We start from the raw sequence: 19867 nt of genomic DNA, 5'->3' as shown, positions 1-19867 counted from the left end.
CAGATGCCTACAAATCAAGCCACTCTTTTGAAATCAGTCTGCAAAAGTCTATGTTCACAAAATATAGCACTTTGAGAGGATTTTAGGGCGCAGTTTTATGGTCCTTGGGAAAGGGTACCAGAAGCCATTGGACATGTAAGCAACCTCCATCAATGAATATGGGAGTTACATCATCCTAGAGGTAGCTTTGACACCAGGGCCGCAATCTTTAACTGCACCAAAGCCCAATGTGAGCTGGGCTAAAAAGGGGACATTGCAGAAGTATAGGAAGTGGCCGTGATTTAAATGATCCTAAGGTCTCCTTTCCTCTGTCCTACCCCACACTAGGACAGAATTTAGAAATATATTTATGAGGATGGAAAATATAATAGTAAATCTAAAATTATCAACCTGCTTCTGTCCCTCTTGCCAGTTCCGAATCTCTCTCTTTGGCGATCACTCGTAGCTGAGTAAGATTGTCTTCCATGCACGTGGTCTTAGCAGTGAGTCTGTAAGTGACTGTGGAAGCCAATTCTGGATCCACATGTCCACAGTAGGGACATAGGTTTCTGGGCAGGAGTTGATCATGGTGAGGGTTTGCTAGGTGTGCCTTCCTCTTAGGTTTTAAAAGTATGTCAGATCTGAATTTCATGCTTTCTTCATAACTTGATTTGACTGCAAATTGTGGTATATGCTTCTTATATATTTGAACTAAGGTGTTTGTCTCTTTTAGTTAGTGGACTGTAAAAATAAAATAAAGCTGGGTGGTATTCAGCTACTCAGAGAACACCCACTGAAATTAATAGACCTAACTTAGAAATGTTGATTAATTTAAATGTGTCTACTCTGCGTAAAATTTAGTTGATACCATCCATTTAATTTACAATCCTTTGATTGCAAAAAATAGAAAGAAAAAGGAAATGAAAAACTACTTTTATGAAACACCAGCACCACTGATCTGCACTTTAGCCGTCAAGTAAATGGCTCTCTACATAGTGCTTTCAGCTGTATGGCCATGCAAAATGCAGATATGTTCCAATCCTTATTTTCAAAAAAACAGAAATAATCATTCCAAGATAGCTGCAGAAACAATATTCTATGGCCATGTTTCCATATCATATCAAAACAAAACTTTTAGGAAAATTAAAACAAAATGTCAGGTCCAAATCACCATAACCAGTAAATGTCTTACATGCTAATAAGACATCAGGATTACCCTCTCATTAATACCAACCTTTGTCACAATGGCCTGATGGAACCCCAATACAGATTTGGATCAGCTCTAATATCTCAGTCACAGACTAGTTGTTGTGATATGGTCTCCATCAGAGTGCCATAAGGCACTTGGCACTCAATGCAATCCAGCCCTGATCCCTCAGCTGCAGAGTTCTATACAGCAAATGGGGGGACCACTATGAAGTCTGTGCAGGAAGGAAGGCCAGTTCAGCTGAAGACATTGATATTATAAGTACCTATTTTCAGGAAAGAGGGATTTCTCCTAGACTCCTGATTTGGCGGTAGAATGTCAAACCTGGAGCATGAGAAATGAAGCAGACCTTAATAAAGTAATGCAACATACTGAATTAAGCCAATAAATATTGACTTTCCATCAGATTTGCTTAATACAGGGAATGCCTACCAAATGTCTAGCGCCATGTTGTACCACAAATAGCCTTTGACACACCATTTAGAGGAAACATCAGCTGTCTCTTCCAAAGCCCCATGAGTGATATTTCTCCATTGACTTTTTTCCAAAAAGACAATTTGGTCTATAGCCCCATCACTTTTATGACAGAATATGCCGTGCTATGGCATGAACGATGGAACCAACCTTCCTCTCCTGTGTTATTACTCTAGCATTATTATTTAGCTGGCTTTGAGCCTGTCTGTTTTTAAGCTACTACATCGTCGATCATGTGGGTCAAGCTGTTACAGAAATGGCAGGAGAGATCTGCAGTAAATGATCATCCTAGAGGTTATACACAGTCTTTTACATGACTGCAGGGGATGCTGAGAATTATTAAAAGGCTACAGCTGTCACATTAGCCCACCAAATGCACTCCTATCCTAGAAGCCACAGCCAACCCAAGGACTAATGACTGGTTGTACGATTTGACTGAGGCCTTTTCTATTATATTGACATCATACGTCCTGTATCATAAAAGCCAATCTCATGGACTTTATCATATTTTAGTGTCACATTCTAGAATGTACAAGAAATGAGAATTATGCAGCTAGAAAAAGGCTGGACTGAAAATGAAAGAAAATATGGGATGGGTGAATGACATCCAGCAAGGTTGTTAAAGGATGGCTAAAGTCTGCTTCGTCAAAGAAACTAGAGTCATGAAGGATGGTGGGCAAGTTTATTCTCTACTCAAGCAGTAACTCTGAAAAAATCCCTTTATTTTTACATATTAGATGTAAAATGCTATTATTCATTGCTATTGGGAAAGCTAAAGAACTACACTTCCTGGCACTACCACAATATTGGGTAAACTTTCCCCTGAAATTGGGTGGACAAGCGTATCCCTTACCTCATACAATGTTTCATCCAAATCGGTCATAGTGTATGAGGTATGGCACCACCACTGAAGTGCCCTCCCAACTCCTGTACATACTCTGTGCCTATTGCCACTGCCAATTCCAATGCTTCCCTTGCCCTCGTTGCTGCCCTGCCCCATTCCAGTCCCAGAAAGAAGCAGTGTTGCTGCAGCCGGGAAAGTGACAAGTCAGTAGTGGTGTCCCACTTTGGGTAGAACTACTGATTCAACTGATTCAAATACCTTTTAATTTTTCTGTGGTTTTATTTAAGAACCACTATCCCATTTAAAAGGGACGCGGGTGGCACTGTGGGTAAAAGGTTGGCGGTTCGAATCCCCGCAGCGGGGTGCGCTCCCGTTGTCCAGAAGTGTCTCCGGACAGCGCTGGCCCCCGGCCTCTTGAGTGAGATGGGCGCACAACCCTAGAGTCTGTCAAGACTGGCCCGTACGGGCAGGGGTACCTTTACCTTTACCTTTATCCCATTTAAAGAGGTAGGTTTCATAATCCGATCTCTCCTCAGTCCTCTCCACAATTAAATCTCCATCTCCTTGCAAAGCCCAATCAGGTCTGGGTGGTGTTCAACACCAACACAAGCAGCCAGGTTTATTATTATTATTATTGGCGCTGCTGCTACTCTTACTACTTATTACTAAAATGGTTTCTAAGTGGTTTACAGATATAACACCTGTTACAAAAATACGACCACACCTAATTGAAATACAGTATTAGGCCACTTCAACAAAACATTAAAACAAAAACCAATAATTCGAGCGTACAATAAACAAGCCCATTAAAACAACATAACAAGTAAAACAGTTAAAACAGGAAGCTAATAGAAGGCAGACACAGGTACCAATGCACATGCATAGCTGTACCAATGCTATGGGATTTGAGTGTTTACCATATTCTATTTATGACCCATTCCATAAACACTTATTACACCAAAATCAGATCAGGGCCCATGGATTCTATTAATTTATCTATTTTGTGATATTTTTCGGAGTCCAGAAATTCCAGGTGTTTGCATTTTTCCTTAGAATTTATTTGCAGTGTTTGCCCTCCATACTAATACCATCCATACTAATAATTATGCCTATAATTTGTTTTGTTTGAATATTATTGTAGGGATCAATCTGAGGAGCTAATAGAGACATAATAACACTCTCTCTCTCTCTCTCTAACTTTAAAATCTCCTAAAATAATCTTCCTGCTTTCAGGACCAACCCATTTTTTTTAATACACAGACATCAAACCTCAAGTTGACTATTTGCTAATCAACAGGTTCCAACATTGCACAACTGTATTGTTAAAAGTTCATTATTATTAGACTTTGTTTTCACAGTCTCCTTATTATGTTCCTGAAAGACCTATAGTTTGGACATGGTTTAATGGTTTATAAAATGGTACATCAAACAGATGACTCAACCTTTTGAAGATAATATTTTTCAGGACAGGTTTGCCTCATAGAGTTTGTTTCATCCATGAGAACAGAACAGTGTGGTCAGATCAAGGTGGTAATAAAGAGAAAGCAAAGACAGGTGCCCTTATGAAGTTGGCTTGCATGAAACAAAATAAAAAGTTACAACAGCTTTAAAAGAAAAATACTCTGCTCAAATAAAAAAGTCCCGCTAAGTTTTCATCAAGTTTCATGCTACAGCTACATATGCTTTAACTGTCTCAATTGTTTAAGCTTAGAATTAAAACAAAAAGCAAAACCCTAATATAGTTATAAAGTTAGATATAATTCATGTTTGGAGTTGTTTTATACTTTTCACATCATGCTCATTCCTCATAAATAGGTTTGGGCTTGAAAACGGGGGGGGGGGGGGGGGGAGAGAGACAGAAGCAGTGGTTGAGGTGGCTCACAGAATGGAGCCCTGCAATAAACTTTTGCTTGTCAGAATATCCCTAGCTTGGGGTGGGGTGGGGGTTCTCATTTCTGAGTTAGTATGGGTTGACAGAATGGGAAAATACACTGTTTAATAAATTTCGTCTATCAATTTATGCACATTTTTAGCCTTTCACCATGCGGTCCCAGTGTGCGTTTCATATAGTTAGAGATATTGGAGAATTCCAATGAAAACAGGAAACAAAACCTGGACTGAAAAAGCTTGAGTATACCTGCCACCGCCATCTTGAGCATCTTGCCTAAGAAGGGAGAGGAACTAGCTAATATATATTTTAAAACTACAGAGTGCAGGGAGACACTGCACAGCCACCTCTTTAAGGGTCAATGGTACCAGTTCCCTCCCACAACAAGACATTTACAACTCACTAGACTCAACCAGTTGACCCCTTCCGGCTCACTCTTGAGACCCACTGTGAGCAAGGTTCAAGAGGACAAGTGGTTAGCTGGATCCCTTCAAGCGGTTTGTCCACATCAAGTAGGCCTTAACAATTAGAATCCCCATTATATATTTTAATTTGTTTCCCGCACGTTATGTAGACACTAAAACCACTGGCCAAAGCACAGGGCCCACAAAGCCCTTTAGTTGCATGTGCTGAATCCCTCACACATGGAAAAATCTCCTTTCCTTATATGAGGGAGGTAAACATTTTGTACATGCACAGGCATTTCCCAGTAGATATATTATGTGTTTCCCTTGTGTAGAAGATAATTGGAAATTCTTTTGTGTATAAGATTCATTGGCTGTGATCCAGGGGCTTTAATGCATGCAACGATTCTGGCGCCCACAATAATTTCCTATTATCTTCTACACAAGGGAAACACATAGTGTATACAAAGGGAAATGACTGTGCAAGTGTACAATATTTCCCATTGGTGCTCACCTTGCCCTCCCTAAATGGTGCCTCTGGGTGTTTTTGGAAAAGGTTGCTAAGACTCCTATTATCAACAGGCATGCACAATTGAATTGATTAGCTAAAGATGGAATAAATTATTTAAGGGCTCTGTGATCCAGTGGCCCCTATGAACAGAAAGTCCTTAACTAAATTACTCTACATTTACTATATTAATTCAATTTCCTATGTCTGTTAGTGGTTGATAACAGGAATCTGATCACTCTCCTTCAAAGATGCCCAGAGGCACCATTTAGGGAGGGCAAGGTGGGTAACAATGTTATTATTCCTAAATAGCACTTACATTTCTTTCCAAATTACTGGTATTCTACACTTAGTAAATATAAAACAATACAGTGGTATTTGTACTGGCTTTGTTCAGAAACAAGGCACAATTCCATTTACTTCAAAGAGGGGTGACTGATTATCTCATATAGTTATAATTAGACATTAAAAAATACCCAGCTAATGATTTTAAAATGAATCACACTTTCAAAACTAAATATTGAATATATTCAGGACTGGATTTCTAAACCTTTCTATAAATCTTCTCACAAATTTCCATTATTGGTATCTGCTAGAATTGGGAGGGAAGTCATTTTTGCTCAAATTTTAATGAGAAACCACCTAATTTGCATGCTGTGACCAATACGTGCACCTATATACAGCTATCCTTCAAAATCCATACTTCTTTGATTCTTGCGATGCTGTCCTTTAGCCAATGCTGACATAAATGTGCCATGTACACACACATGCGCACATGCGAAAATAACACAAGAAAATGCATATGAATGCTGACAAATATATGTAATTATCCATGTATTTCAAATTGCTGTAGAAATGTGAAGAACTGATTTTAAGATTGGAAAGATGAGAAAGAGAAACTGCAATCAGAGGTGGTGCCCAGCCGAGGGGGCACTGCAAGGCATCGCAACTATGACATAGTATACTGACTTGAGCAGAATTGAAGATGAGGTGGAGCAAGGCACCAAATTTGGGCCTCTCACAAGGTGTTGCTAAAATTAGAAAATCTAAAGTCTGCCCTTGCTGCAACTGGGAGTTGTGTCCTTAGTTATAGTAACCTAAATATGTGGTAACTGTATCTATCCTGCTAGGTAAGTATGTCTGTGCAAGAATCACATGAAAAAAATTTTGGATGCAAGACGTGAGTGGCGCTGTGGGTTAAACCACAGAGCCTAGGACTTGCTGATCAGAAGGTTGGCAGTTTGAATCCCCGCAACAGGGTGAGCTCCCGTTGCTCGATCCCTGCTCCTGCTAACCTAGCAGTTCAAAAGCACGTCAAAGTGCAAGTAGATAAATAGGTACCGCTCTGGTGGGAAGGTAAACGGCGTTTCCATGCGCTGCTCTGGTTCGCCAGAAGCAGCTTAGTCATGCTGGCCACATGACCCGGAAGCTGTACGCCGGCTCCCTCAGCCAATAAAGCGAGATGAGCGCCACAACCCCAGAATCATCCACGACTGGACTTAATGGTCAGGGGTCCCTTTACCTTTACTCTGGAGTTTGATCACAAAGCTACATATAAAAATATTCAAGATTGGTGTGAAAAAATAAAAGTGATTGTAAAAAAGAAAAAGTCTCAAAAACACATTCCTTGAAAAGGGATAACACTTTCAAGCATCTAAAAAAAGAAGTACAAGGCGGTCTCCTAACATCTGTTTCTATATAGTTAATGGGGGGGGGGGGACAGAGATCAACTCAATACTGGTTTTAAAACTTCATTCTCAAGGACACAGATGCCAGATTTCACTGAGCTAGATACTTCTCATACATAAAATAAATCCACATGCACAGTTCCCCGATACACCAAAAAAAGCAACAACCAAACATGCTGATACTAAATTTTGAGTTCTGGTATTATATAGTACTACAGTTACCAATATTTCTTCTAAACCTGGATGAGTCAGTTGTACATCACTAATGTAGTAACAGAGCAGCATATATCCCAAACCACTTTTATGGGTCTTATATTCAAACAAAAACCTTTAAGACTGAAATGCATCAGTGCTGCCAGAATATCACAATATGTGAAACCATTTCTTTGCTTATACACAATGCTAGGTTTTCTGCTAACACTTATTAGATATTGGGTATTGTGGACAGAAATGCATCAAGGTAATTCCATCTGGCGTCATGCCTAAGTCTTGCAAATTTAGTGATGCAAATAAAGTGAAAATACCACTGGCAAAAGTTTCCTCTCACCTTACACCACTTCAAGTGCATGAACATATGAAACTGTTTTATAACAAGCTGGACTGTTGGACTGTGTAACCTGTCTGAAAGGAACTCTCCAAGGATCAAACATGGGACTTTCTAACCCCACAAGCTGAGATGCTTTCATGGGGAGCAACAGAAAACTGAGGCTTGGGACCTCTTAGATGCAAAGTATGTACTGAGCTATGGTCCTTCCCCCAATGGCAATGGTTTTTGGTAGTCATATTCAGATGCAGGTATTAATTTGGGTTGTGATCTAGCTAAAGTTAGTTGTAACTGAGTCCTAATGAAATCGGAAGATGTCTATCTTGTCCAACAGCTTCAGTACATCACCTGACTTTTGCTGGGTTAGGCCAAGATCATAATTCCTCCCAGTAGCTTTGTACCATCTGCTGTTGGTAGCTGATCCCAGTATAATGGCTGACTCAACCTGTTTCAGTAGAATGGCTTCCAAGGTCATAATCCCAGCATAATGCTACAGGTCATAGCTTTTGATTAGCATTCAGTACACCCCACTGCACATGTCTTAGGGTAGATATTTAACTTTATAATTGTGTATCCACAGCATTGTTTAATGCTAATGTGACATTTTGCCATGAAATATTGAGCAACTATATAGATCTATTAAATAGGATACTTGGAGAACATATATTGACATTCACAAAATCTACATTTTGGGAGAAATAGTAAGACTAGGAAAGTATATAGGAGCGGAAAGACTAAGAAATCATTCAGGCTAAACAAAATATATTAGGAGCAAATATGTTCTGTCCATATGTTCCAGCAATTTGTCTACTGTGAATTTTGCCATCAAATGACGGTGCAGTGTATTCTATATGGCATGTGTCTGCATTAAGGAAATCTTATTCCTTTTTGAGTTAGGAATCACATGTGCCTTCTTTCCTAGAGTCCCAGTCCCCAAAACATTTTGTTGCCAGCCAGTTAAGGGACATTCTATTTCTATTGGATGGACATGAATTATGTTTAGGGTCTCCAGTTTGCTCACCTCCTATGAAGGCAGAGGCAAACAGATGGACTCAGTTATGTGACTGGCAAAGGTACATCTTCTTGAGAGTACAAGAAGGTCAGATAATAAATAATCATTGAACTAGACTATTGACATTTGATTTGTGTAGATCAGATTGGAACTGGATTTTTGAAGAATGATACAGAAGCAATATTGTGTGTACTGCATACATTTTAAAATCTTGTTGTCAAGCAGTATCTTACCAGGCAATTAGACAGGTTGTTAAATCCAACTGCTTCAAGGTTTGTTTTGTATGTGCAGCTTTGCTTTCCATTAGAGGCTGAAGGAGGAGAAAAGGAAGAGAAAAGTGAGCTGTTAATAACGGTAATGGCAATAACACCAGCCATTTTATATTGCTTCACACCAGGCTTATGAGGTACATTAAGAGCAGCTGTACCAGAAAAATACTTACAAACCACAAATGTGGAGAGAACATGCTGTTACCATATTCATTAGACATAATTCTATTCTACAAGAGTACACACAGGCAATAGGGCAACAGAAGCTGTGGAAGGCTTTGAATGCATTGTTTCAACTGAGAAGCCAATATGGCCCCACATTACTTATGAACCAGGAGAACCAGCACAACGTAAAAGATTTCAGACTATCCAAAATGCTGAAGTAAATCATGATTTGTTCTGAAAAACAGAACGTAAATATAAATTGAACATTAGAATAACCTGAGACAGGCAAGGCTGGAGGAGATGCCTAACATCATCAGTGAAACCTTGTCAGTAAAACAGGGGGGAAATTGGCAGATTGCGTGATGTGCTCTGTTTCCACAATTTGCTGCCCTGCTTTGCTGGAGGAGGGCTTGTAAACCAGTCCAAACCCTCAGCTTGGTTAAGGTTGTTGGGTTTCTTCCGACTCATTGTCTTTAATTGTTTTAATTGGTGGAGGAGGGGGGAGGGTGAAGAGCACTAACACACAAATTGGGTCCAAGATTTTCAGTGAGGCAGGAATGTTCAGTTTCTGTTAATTGATTCTCATGGAAACTTACAGATTCTGGCTTCACACAATTAACTCAAGGCAGTGTCAATTTACTCTTGGCAGAAAGCCAAGGTCTGCTTGACCTAGAAACTACTTACTCTGATTGGTTAACGACCAGCACTCAACTCTGTTATCTAGGAATGCTAGCACAGTTTGGTGTGTTAGGTGTGTTAGGAGTAGGAGTGCTGTGTATGGTTGAGAGAGAGAGAGAGAGAAAGAAAGGATTTATTTTGCTTTGTTTTTGTATGCAGAAACTCTGCTGGTTTCTTTTCCCTTTTTAATAAATCCTGTAAATAGTTATTCTGAGTCTAGCTGACTAGTCATTTCCACCTCAACTAGCTTCTTCGCTGTGCAGGAAAACTCTGCTACGTTTGGGCTAAAGCCATTAGAGCTATGCCTGACACTTCAAAGTTCCATGAGGTTATGGGTATTGTGCTGCCAGCCTGAGTTGTGGTGGTGTCAGCATCAACGGTGTTGGTTCCAGTAGTTCCAGAAGTTGTTCCTGTTGGTGACACTGGCTGGTTCCTGACTGTTGTGAGCTGGTGACGCAGTGGACACAAGGACAACAGATGCAGCGTGTGAATGCTGGTTGCTGTGGTTCCTGTTTTCTCTCTCGGTGGTCGTGAGTAGCTGGTTCCGGGTTCCAGGGACATCGCTCTCAAGATGGCCTCACAACCAGTTCAGATGGCTTTTGAGCGTCTGAATGACTCCAATTACTTGCTGTGGTCGGAACGCATGCAGGCAGTGCTGCAGAGGGATCGTCTCTGGCAAGTGGTGAGTAAGTTCCCTGCGAAGCCTGATGATGAAGACCTCGATAAAGACCAAAGAGCAAGGGCCACAATTGTCTTGGGGCTGGAAGATTCCCAGTTGCCGTATGTGAGGGGAATCAAGACAGCTAGAGGTGTGTGGCAAGCACTTAAAGAACTCCATGTGCTTGAGACAGCGGTTTCCAAGCTGTTCATTCGCAAGGCATTGTACAAGGCAATGTTACAGCCTGGGGTTACAATGCAGGAACACCTACACAGTTTACAGTTAAAGTTTGCTGCGCTACAGGAAAGAGACTGTGCGTTAGACCAGCAGGAGAAGGTGGCTATTATTTTGAGTTCTCTCCCGGAAAGCTGGGATAATTTAGTTTTGTCTCTAGAAGGTTTACAGGAGCGTGATTTATCAGTCAGTTATGTCACTGGGCGTCTGATTGAAGAATGGCAGAAGAGGCAAGAAAGGTCGTTTGCTGCAGAGGCTTCTACAGGCGGGCGGTGCGGAAGGAGTTCTCATGCCGTGCCAGAGGTGACGCAAAAGCAGCGTACCGGTGAGGAGTCAGCGTTTGCTGTTAGGCGTTGTTTCCGATGTGGGTCTTCAGCGCATCTAAAACGACAATGTCCGGAGTTGGTCAAGTCTCAGTGGCCGGTGCAGGAGCAGAGACGAGATCAGCAGCAGCAGCGTAAAAAGAAATTCTTCAAACGAAAACAGTCGGCTCAGCTGGTGACCGCAGAGGTCAAGATTGCTGATGAGAAACAAGCTGTCTGGGTGGTCGATTCGGGAGCGTCTCGTCACATCGTAAATTCAGATGAATTGTTTGTTTCCAAGAACTCAGCACAGCGCAGCCAGGTGGCTCTAGCAGACGGAAGTACTTCCGAAGTGATTTCGGGGGGTGCAGTTTTTGTTCCTTGTCTTCGTGAATGCCTGCAAAATGTACTTTGTGTACCTTCATTAAGGAGCAATCTGATGTCTGTAGATTGTTTGCTAAAAGCTGGGTTTAAAGTGTATTTTGAAGGAGACAGTTGCATTATTAAGAAGGCTGGTGAGATTTTAGGCACTGCTAAGTCAGAGGGAGGCTTGTTTTGGCTTAAAGCAGGATCTCAAGTTGCAGCAGTAGTCAGTAAATCTCAGCCTGCAGTGAATAACAAAGCTATACATGACAACTGTGTGCACTTATTGCATAGGAAATTGGGGCATGCTGGCTGGAAAAGTGTACTAAAAATGTCTGAATTGGCTGATGGGGGTGATTTAAAGAGCTGTAACAAGTACCTTGATTGTAATGTTTGTAAAAAGGTTAAAACCCACAGAGTCTCTTACCCCAGAAGTGACAGAGTTAGTGAGTCACCACTACAGCTGGTTCACATGGACGTAATTGGTCCATTTGCTGTAAGCAGGGGTGGATCGCGTTTTTCATTAACAATTGTGGATGACGCCACGCGTTACTCTTGGGTTTTTCCCATGAAGAATAAGGGTGATGTGTTCACTAAGTTTAAAGGCTGGGTGGCATCTGTGGAAAGATTTCTGTCCACTAAACTCAAAAGGATTCAGACGGACAGAGGTGGCGAATTTATGTCAAATGCTTTTAGAAATTGGTTACAAAAGCGTGGCATTGGGCATAGAAAAACGAACGCTTTTTCCCCAGAGGAGAATGGCGTTGCAGAGCGAAAACATAGATCTTTACAAGATATGATGTTTGCCATGCTTGATGATGCTGATTTGCCCATGTCTTATTGGGGGGAGAGCATGCTCACCGCGTGTTATCTCCAAAATAGGCTCTTCCATCAAACAATAGGTACAACTCCGTACTTTAAATTGTTTCACAAAAAACCCAAAATTGACCATTTGCATGTGTTTGGATCAAAAGCCTGGGTATTAATTCCAAAACAAATGAGAAAGAAGGGAGATCCTAAGACCAAACAGTTAGTGTTTGTGGGTTACCAGGAGCTGGGAAAAGGTTTCCGCTTTGCTGAAGGGACAAATGGCATTGTGATCTCCAGGAATGCCAGTTTTTGTGAACATAGTGGCTGGGAGAGACTACATGCCAATACTGAGGTTTGGTTTGAACCTTCTCAGGAGCTTCATGACTCTGAAGGTAAACATAGAGAATCAGAGTCTGAGGGGGAGGAAAGTTCAGATAAGAGCTCTCAAGAAAGTGGAATTAGCCAGAGACCAGTTGCTAAGCAACAAAAGAGAGGTCGTAGTTCTGAGGAGGAAAGTGGGTCAGAAGAAAAAATTTCTCCCAGAAGATTAAAAAAGACAAAACAAAGGAGTGCCTCCAGTGCGTTTTTTTCCGGATACTGCAAATGTGTTTAGTGTAATTGCAGAGCCCAAGAGTTTCCAGGAGGTGTTAAAATTACCAAAAGAGGAGGCAGAGCTCTGGAAACAGGCAATGGAGGAAGAGATGTCCTCTCTGAATGAGCACAAGGTCTTTACACCAGTAGCAGCGCCTGAGGGGGCAAAGATTGTAGGCTGCAGGTGGGTGTACAAACTTAAACCTCTGGTGACAGGAAAGTACAAATACAAAGCTCGTTTAGTGGCTCAAGGATACTCTCAGAGGCCTGGAAAAGATTATGACGAGATTTTTTCCCCTACGGCTAAGGCGGAAAGTGTAAGGCTGATTCTAACGCTTGGAGCAAAGAGAAAACTCCTGTTAAACCATTTTGATATCCAGACTGCATATTTACATGCATCAATATCAGAAGACCTGTATCTAGCCGAACCGCCTGGTTATGAAACAGGTTCCAATAGAGTGTTGAAATTAAACAAAGCTCTATATGGTCTCAAACAGGCTGCAAGATCTTGGAACAAATGTTTCCATGAGGCCTTAGTGTCATTTGGTTTCAAGCAGAGTACAGCTGACAATTGTGTTTATGTACGTGGTACAGGCAGTGATCAAGAGTTTTGTCTGATTTATGTAGATGATGTATTGTATGCTTGCAAAACTGATAAACAAACTAAAAGGTTTGCCAAGCAATTGTCCAGTAAGTTCAAAATGAAAGACTTAGGCCCGGTTAGGACATATCTAGGGTTGGAAGTGTGCTGGGCCCAAGATGGCAGCTGCCTAATTAGTCAGCAGAACAAAGTTAAACAACTACTGACTACATACAGGATGCAGGATTGCAAAGGGGCAGTGGTGCCTATGGATCCAGGTTTCATAAAAACACTTCATGTAGATGAGAGTCCTGAATTTGAACATCCTGATGTATATCATTCTGTAATTGGAAGTTTATTGTATCTAGCACAGTGGTCCAGACCTGATATTAGCTATGCAGTAGGCATATTAAGTAGATTGGTCTCAAAACCCACACTAAATGCTTGGAAAGGGGTAAAACAAGTTCTGAGATACCTCAAACAGACAATTGGCTATATGTTACAATTAAATTCTTCAGAGGATGAAATGTTGGTGTGCTACTGTGATAGTGACTGGGGAAATTTGCCAGATAGAAAATCTGTCACAGGACTAGTCATAATGGTCGGTGGAGCTTTAATCAGCTGGCGGTCACGCAAGCAAGACATTGTAAGTGTGTCATCAACGGAATCCGAGTACGCCGCATTGAGTGAATTGTGCAACGAGGTGGTTTATTTCAAGCATTTGTTAGCAGATTTAAATGTAAATTGTGGAGAACCAGTACAAGTTTACATTGATAATCAGGCTTGTATAACCTTAAGTAAAACAGAGGGTTTCAAATCACGTTCCAAACATATCTCTGTAAAATACCAAAATGTACGTTGCTGTGTAAAAGACAATATAATCACATGTACTTATGTATCAAGTGAAGAAAATGTAGCAGATGTATTAACTAAACCATTGGCAAAGATAAAGAACAAGCAAATGTGCAAGAGTTTAGGTTTGCTGGAAAAATAATCTCCTACATAGGTGTTATTTGATGTTAATTGTCCAGCAGAATCTGTGAGGGGGTGTTCAGTTTCTGTTAATTGATTCTCATGGAAACTTACAGATTCTGGCTTCACACAATTAACTCAAGGCAGTGTCAATTTACTCTTGGCAGAAAGCCAAGGTCTGCTTGACCTAGAAACTACTTACTCTGATTGGTTAACGACCAGCACTCAACTCTGTTATCTAGGAATGCTAGCACAGTTTGGTGTGTTAGGTGTGTTAGGAGTAGGAGTGCTGTGTATGGTTGAGAGAGAGAGAGAGAGAAAGAAAGGATTTATTTTGCTTTGTTTTTGTATGCAGAAACTCTGCTGGTTTCTTTTCCCTTTTTAATAAATCCTGTAAATAGTTATTCTGAGTCTAGCTGACTAGTCATTTCCACCTCAACTAGCTTCTTCGCTGTGCAGGAAAACTCTGCTACGTTTGGGCTAAAGCCATTAGAGCTATGCCTGACACTTCAAAGTTCCATGAAGGAATGCTCACCCCACCCCTGGGGCAGGTAAATAAAAGCTGTATTCCCAAGCCATTCAAAACAACCTCCTCATTAGCCCCTCAGTCACCAAACAAACTCCCCCTTTACTTACTGATCCAGTAGTAATGGGGCTAGAAGCAGTGTGAAATTAGAGAAGAAAGGGGTGCGTCTTGCTCCTGAACAGCAAACCAGGAGAAAAGAACTAATGGTTCTTAGGACTTGTAGCCCTTGGTAAGTCTATCAGTCCCAAGGGCCACAACATTTCTCCCCCTTTAGAATGTCCAAACAAACAAGAGATGGCCATTATTTTCCCCTTCCCTGCTCCATCCTGGTAAGTAAACAGAAGAAGGCAAGGCATTTTAGGAGAAATGGTGGCAGGGATAAAGTACTAGTTTTAATTTACAGAAGATCAGCACAAGTAGCTCTGTTGTGGTTTAAGTGAAGCATTGGTGGAACTTTGGCAGCAGTGTTATTTTGTACCTACAGGTGTAGGCACAAGCCAAGAAGTGAGCCTAGGGACTGATCTACATGTAACAGCCACCACATGATGGCTTTAAGGGTAGGTTTTCATGCAGAAGTTGGATGGCCATCTGTTATGGATGCTTTAGTTGAGTTCCTGCATTTGGACTAGATGACTCTTGGGTCCCTTTCAACTCTGCGATTCCATGCTTCTACTTCATAGGATTGCTGTGACTGTGTAGTTAGAAGTCACCACAGGCAATGTCTTATTGTGTGCATAGAAGAAATTCCTCAACCACATTTCTTTCAAGTGGGGAAAATTGTCAAACGAGGCTCCGGGAGTTCTGAATGAGCTTTTTGTCCATGCTCATTTGTGCCTGACCAGTCCCAGATTAAAATGTGCATCTGTAGACATTTAATTTTGGCTGTATTTCTTACATGTGCGTATATACTAATTGTGTTTCAACACTCTCCAGGTGGCATACCTTTTCATGCATACTGAAGAGATGGGGTTTACAAAATTCAGATAAAGGGAAGTGGATTATACTCTAACAGATGAATAAATAATGAGCTTAATGCATAGGAGCCATTTGCTTCAAAGTTTTCCATCTTCTTTCATTAAGTGGAAACATAGTTTTAGTTCATGCATACTAAAGTAGAGGCAGAAACATTTCTCTGCAGGACAAAGGCACATAACAATCAAAGCTAACCAAAGGGCTAAACACTAATTATGCCACAGAGCTAGCAGCTGAGTGTTAGGAATTGTTTAAACAAATAGTATTTTAAATAACAAATGGAAGCAATTTTTAAAAAGTTGTTTTGGGGGGGAAATGCAGAAGTGATTGCTTTGCTAGGAAATAAGTGTCAGATAATCAGGAGCTTATCATCTCCAGGGAAACGAATATACTGTGAAGAATCTGACTTGAATTTACCCTTTATTGGTTGTTTGATAGGAATTGAAAATTGGAAATAAATAAACTCAGTCCATCCCTAGTTAAAGTTAATTATATTTAGTACAAATCACAGCAGAAATAAAAGAAATGCTCATTGCCCCAGAAAACAGCCAGTCAGGCTACACCACATTTTATACTTACTGTTTTGATAGTTTAGGGACGCGGGTGGCGCTGTGGGTTAAACCACAGAGCCTAGGACATGCCGATCAGAAGGTCGGCGGTTTGAATCCCCAAGGTGGGGTGAGCTCCGATTGTTCAGTCCCTGCTCCTGCCAACCTAGCAGTTCGAAAGCACGTTAAAGTGCAAGTAGATAAATAGGTACCTCTCAGGCGGGAAGGTAAATGGCATTTCTGTGTGCTGCTCTGGTTCACCAGAAGCAGATTAGTCATGCTGGCCACATGACCTGGAAGCTGTCTGCGGACAAACGCCGGCACCCTCGGCAACCCCAGAGTTGGTCATGACTGGACCTAATGCTCAGGGGTCCCCTTTACCCCTTTTTTATCCTTCAAGGGCTGGTACACCTTGAAAGATAGTGCTTTTTTTAAATAAATAAAAAATCCCACACAAATAAATCAAATCACAGGATAAAAGAATAGAATTGTAGAAAGGGACCCCAAGGATCATCTAGTTCAAATCCCTGCAATAGAGGGATGGCACTGCTTCAGTGCTGAACAGCTCTTACAGTCAGAAAGTTCTTCCTAACGTTTAACCAGAATCACCTTTCTTGTAAATTGAATCCATTCTGGGTAGCACAGTTGGTTAGGGCATGATGCTGGCAACACCAAGATTGCAGGTTTGATCCCCATATGGAAGAGCTGCATATTCCTGCATTGCAGGGGGTTGGACTGAAGATGATCCTCAGGGTCCCTTCCAACTCTGCAATTCTATGATTCTATGAATCCGACCCTCAGAGAACTCATAGAATGAATAACAGAATGATGCAATGCCAGTGTTCCTAGAGATAGCATCTTTTTTTACCTAAACAGGTTTAACAATGCCAGGACTGATGCCAGGTTTTAGGGAGGCCTGGCAAAGTACCGTCTGTGAGGCCCCCAAGTTGCTGTGACCTTAGTGGATTTACTGGGAGATGGATGACAAAAAAAAAACAGGAGCAGCGCAGAGCACACAGAAAGGAGCACTGTATCACTGTAGTGAGGTAGGCATTTTTGCCATCCCATTGATATCCCTGATTCAACCAGGGCAAGCTTTCTTCCAGATGCTGTTGAACTACAAAAGGCATAGGCAAACTCGACCCTCCAGATGTTTTGAGACTACAATTCCCATCATCCCTGACCACTAGTCCTGTTAGCTAGGGGTGATGGGAGTTGTAGTCCCAAAACAGCTGGAGGGCCGAGTTTGCCTATGCTTGAACAATAACATTCATAATCTCTTACCACTGACCATACTGGCAGGGGCTGATGGAAATTGCCGCCCATCATCTGGAGGGTACCACATTAGTTATCCCTGGATAACTAGATTCTTTGCTTTGTAGTCTTTGCTTTGTAGTCATTTGGCACTGGGTAAAAAGCAATCTTAAAAGGTCCTATCTAGCTGAGTACAATTGTCTTTTTTGGGTCAGACGGGCTCCTTTAAATAGGTTCAGGTAGGTAGAGTTGATGGACTTCCATTTCATGCGGCTCAGTGTGGTACCTTCCATGGTTCTAGATTCAGGTATGCTAATCATATGCATACTATCCCTTGCTTTTTCCTGTAGGACTAATTGCAGTCGTTAACAGTTGTCAACAGGTTTACCATGCCCATTGAATCAATCACCCATCTCCTACTACTCTACTGAGAAAAACCTCACCCCACCCTCCCATTTTATATAAGGGTCTAGTGACTTCTGTTTCAGTGTATCTGAAGAAGTGTGCATGCACACGAAAGCTTACACCAAGAACAAACTTAGTTGGTCTCTAAGGTGCTATTGGACAATTTTTTCATTCCCTTTAAATAGGGTTTCCCTTTCTACATCAGCCTTATGAAGACCTCTGAAAGGACACAGCAAACAGGAGAGCCATCTTCTTATTCCCTCTTTTGCTACAGAGCAAAAGACTGCATTAAAGAGTGAGCTTGGTTTCCACATCATTGCCAGGGTAAGGAGATACAATATAGAAGAGAAAGTGATGTCAGGTGTTTCTTACAAAGCCACAAGATCAAGTGAAGGCCAAGTGCTAGGAGAGGCTGAGATGGGTCAATACGAGGTTGCAAATGAGGTGAGAGGTCACTTGCCACTTGTTCGTGAAAAGATACTAACCTGTTATCATAGTCTTATTTTGATAACAGAACGAAGTAGCACTTACTGTCAAGCACGGGACTTGCAAGTTTCAACAATAAATTTGCTTATGCTCAGAGTTGGTGTGAAACATTTCAAAGAGTGATTTTGAACAGGGCATTGGGGAAACTATTTTAGATACGTAGAATGGAAGTGGATGTCTCAGCAGACATTTGGGCTGGCATGCCAGGATATGAATATTGGGGAAGTTAACTCAATTTCATACCCTCTGCAGAAGCCAGGCTATGTAATCTGAGATGAGTTTGTGAGATAGTTTCTAAATGATATTATAGATATGGATTATTCAGTTGAAACCCCCACAAGTTTGGGATAATAGATAGCACTTTGAGAGTAGGTCTAAGTCAATTTTTCAAGTATAAAAGCAGGTGTTTGATACCTCACATTTTAAAAATAATTGCTGAATATCCCTTGATCATCCAATGACTAAAATACATTGAATTAACTTTATAAAGATGCTTAAACTGTTTTTCCAGAATGTCTCAATTAAGGAAAATTAGCATATATTTCAATATTTCATGAAGACTGCTGTTACATTCCAATGGAATAATAATGTAAGATATGAAGCAGCCTTCAAATTTTGGTCTCTTTCTCGTTTGTATTTCTTATATAAACAACCCCAAACAGCATCATTATCGTCATCATCATCATATCTTCCAGGTTAAGCATAACAATGGCTCTCAGAGTGAACCATTCACAGTGCAACCAGGCGTTAAACAGGGATGTGTTATTGCCCCAACTCTATTATCTTCATAGTCACAATCCTATACATTGTCAAGGGGAAACTCCCCACCGGTGTAGAAATCATATATTGAACAGACGGAAAGCTCTTTAATCTAAGTAGGCTGAAAGCAAAGAGTAAGGTCATCATAACTTCCGTCATAGAGCTTCAGTATGCCGATTACAATGTAGTGTGTGCACACTCAGAGGATGACCGCCAAACATCCTAAATATCTTCGCAGAAGCTTACAGAAAGCTTGGCTTATTGCTCAATATCCAAAAAATCATGGAAGACAACTTACTTGGCTATGAGTGATTGCCAAAGATTATATAGACAACCCCCAGACATCAGCCTCAGCTTCTGGGTTTGCCATGTTTGCAACCCGAAATTATGTTACCCAAAGGTAACGTAACCCGAGGTACCACTGTGTAATGTTCCTGAATATAACATATTATTAATATTTTTAAATAGCAATGCAACTTTTACAAAATGAATAAATAGGTAACCCAAATCTTTGGCATGATATGAAAGACTTGATACTTTCAAGAAATCAATACAGAAAATCTTTCATGAAATTTAAAGTTTTTGTTTCCTCTGTGAAGTTGTGAAGCAGCATTAATACCCATGGAGAAAAGAGGCTCTGTAAAAGCCATGTGAAGATTTAAGATATTGGAGATTAGTTTACCCAATTCAATTCAGTTAATATGGGACCTTTTACTCTAACATCTTTTCAAGCTTGGGATAAGCTGA

General features: G+C 41.0%; 1 long non-coding RNA gene across 2 annotated transcripts in view; it reads left to right on the top strand.

Annotated features, from left to right (window-relative positions):
- LOC310677071 overlaps positions 1–19867 on the top strand; it is a 28668-nt gene that overhangs the window by 7696 nt on the left and 1105 nt on the right. For both annotated transcript variants that reach the window (XR_014510910.1, XR_014510911.1), the window contains 2 exons: positions 17093–17262; positions 18061–18199. This is a non-coding gene — a long non-coding RNA (uncharacterized lncRNA). The remainder of the gene's footprint in view (positions 1–17092; positions 17263–18060; positions 18200–19867) is intronic.

This window comes from Podarcis tiliguerta (assembly GCF_965153285.1).
Source record: "Podarcis tiliguerta genome assembly, chromosome: 4".
Classification (NCBI taxonomy): domain Eukaryota; kingdom Metazoa; phylum Chordata; class Lepidosauria; order Squamata; family Lacertidae; genus Podarcis; species Podarcis tiliguerta.
The sequence above is the reverse complement of the archived record's forward strand: the minus strand, read 5'-3'. Positions and strand labels throughout refer to the sequence as shown.